The sequence below is a fragment of the Anneissia japonica genome, unplaced genomic scaffold (genome assembly GCF_011630105.1).
Source record: "Anneissia japonica isolate Jap-2015-1 unplaced genomic scaffold, ASM1163010v1 scaffold3251_len166973_cov107, whole genome shotgun sequence".
Classification (NCBI taxonomy): Eukaryota; Metazoa; Echinodermata; class Crinoidea; order Comatulida; family Comatulidae; genus Anneissia; species Anneissia japonica.
The window spans coordinates 72,616-75,275 of NW_022689362.1; the positions used below are offsets into that span (position 1 = coordinate 72,616).

The window sequence follows — 2,660 nt, forward strand, 5'->3', positions numbered from 1 at the left end:
TCTCGTTTTCACAGCGTCTGGTATGCTTGTCGTTGAACGATGTCGTTAAACTATCGTCTGGTTTTTCGAGTGAGTGTTACCGTCCTGAATTTGACAAATCGTCCGAGATTTGGAATAGGGAGTTCATGTTTTCGGAAAGTATTTTATTAAAAGAAGAATAGGAATGAGTTTGGGACTTAAGAAAATGTTTGGTTTTGCGTGAAATTCGATTTTGTGGGCATTGAGTACACATAGTATTGTTCTATGTTAATATTTTTTTTTCGAAAATGTGCAAGTTGAAATCTGTATAACTCGAACTTTTTATGCCAGTCCCATTAGATTCGACTTATGCAAACTCGACTGTATTATTGTATGCTGATGATGCAGCGTTATTGGTATCAAGTAATAATGTAAAAAATATTGAAACTCAACTAAATGGAGAGTTAAAATCTATAAATAATTGGCTTGTTGATAATAAATTAACATTTAGACAAAACCGAATCCATACTGTATGGAACACGAAATATAAGTAGAAAACAATCAAAACTGGATATTACCTTTAATAATTGCAAAGTAAATGCCAGAACCTGTATCAAGTACCTGGGTCTTGACCTTGATCAGCACCTTAATGGTAAATCCACTGGTACGAAAGTTTTAGGTAAGGTACATGGTAGACTTAAATTTCTTTTCAGAAATAGGAAATATTTAACGTATAAATCACTCAAATTGCTTGCGTCCTCACTTATTCAATGTCACTATGACTATGGGTGATACATGGTTCTCTTCGCTTTCTAAAAAACTTAAATATAAATTTCAAACATCCCAAAATAAGGTTATAAGATGTGTTTTGGGACTACATCCACGAACCCATGTTGGTTATAATGAATTAAAAAAATTAAATTGGCTACCTGTTTCTACTAGAGTTGCTGAACGAAAATGTATTCAAATTTTTAAAATTATTAATGGCATTTCCCTTATATATTTAAATACTGGCATTGAATTTACTAACCAATTTCATAACTGTAATACTAGATTTTTGACTTCTAGAATGACAAAATTTATAAACAAAAATCTGGTACACATAGTAGATTCTCATTCATCGATACCGCAATCGATGAATGGAATAATTACCTTATAATGTTCAAAATTCACAATCCATATACACTTTTAAAAAGCTCATAAAAAGCCATTATTTATCTGAACTTTATTATATATAGCTTTATTTATATGATGTCTTTTTTTTATTATTGAATTTGACTTTGTTGTTTTGATTTTGTATTATTCTGTAATTTAAGTATTCTCATTTAGGGACCACAGTGAAAATAAGTTGCTTTTTTGTACTTTTCTGTGTTTTTATCCTTGAATGTATTTTACTTATAATTACTTCAGAATGAATAAATAAAATAAAAAAATAAGTATAGTAAGAATTTTTTAATAAGGGTAAAACTTTACTGTAAATTGCTTGGTTTTATTTTTGTTATGCTATTTATCCGGTTTTTTTTTAACTGTCTTCTGCTTTCCATTGTTTATATTTTATATTGTTAATAGGTGCACCTTCAAATTGATGGGTGCCACCAATCTAAAAGTGAACCCAATGTATCGTATCGTATAGCTAGGCCTAGGCCTTAGGCCTACGAATTTTTTTCAAAGAAATTTGCTAAAAATATTACTGTAATTTGCCTATCAAATTACATTTCCAATGTAGTCTAAAATCACAATAAAGACTCCCCCTGAATTTTTTAACCACCATACAAATTTGGCCCAACCATACAGTATTTTCTGATTATGTCATTAATGATGACTTAATCAGAAAAAATGGTTGGTTAAGTCATGTATCATGCATAGGAGCGTTGACACCTGCAAGGCTCTGGTTTGTTTTGTTTGTTTATTTCATCTTTTTTTGTTAGTTTTGTTTTTTGTTTTTTGTTTTTTGTTTTTTTTTGCTGTCCTTGTATCTGTTAAGGGACAGCTGAGACAAGCCTAGGCTTCTAAACTGGTCTCTCACCATTGTGTGTCTTGTTTATGTCATTGGCGAAATAAATTTGAAGTTTGAAGTAAAAATGAAGTTTTAACGTGGGTAGTCTGCACAGTTGACACATAACGAAATAACTGGAGTTGTTTGATTGAGGAAATCTGAGTATTTTATTTATCGATTATTTCATTTAATTTTCTTCATTTCAACATTATACAAAAACAGGTTGTTAAATTGAATATTATTTTTTCTTTATTATAGCAATCAACATCAACAGTCACATGTCTGAAAGTGAGCCAAGATGTGACGATAATATTTATCCAATACTTGAGAAGGCAGGCAACTGAGAAGGGGGGGGGGGGAAGAAATTGGCTGCCAATATTGAACAAACTAACAGGGTAAGTAGGATAGTTAATTATATAATTTAAAAATGTAATACTAGCATACTGAGAAGGAACACACTTGTGTCAAGTGGCCATGCTTTAGAGCAATAATGAATATTTATTACTAATTACATAATTATAATTACAAATTTTACGCAATATTTTATTCTTTATATTTCCTAACAAACCCCCACCCACCCACACCTACACTGTCCAGGGCTTGCCCTAACTTTTTTTGGTAACTAGCCCACTGGGCTAGTTTACTAGAGATTTTACTAGCCCACAGAATATTTTACTAGCCCACAGACAGGAAAAAATTTTGTTTC

At 31.2% G+C, this 2,660-nt stretch overlaps 1 long non-coding RNA gene across 1 annotated transcript in view; it reads left to right on the plus strand.

The window, feature by feature from the left end:
* Positions 1-2,296: 2,296 nt before the first annotated feature.
* LOC117124668 overlaps positions 2,297-2,660 on the plus strand; it is a 10,909-nt gene continuing 10,545 nt past the window's right edge. Inside the window, exon 1 of the long non-coding RNA XR_004447999.1 lies at positions 2,297-2,349. This is a non-coding gene — a long non-coding RNA (uncharacterized LOC117124668). The remainder of the gene's footprint in view (positions 2,350-2,660) is intronic.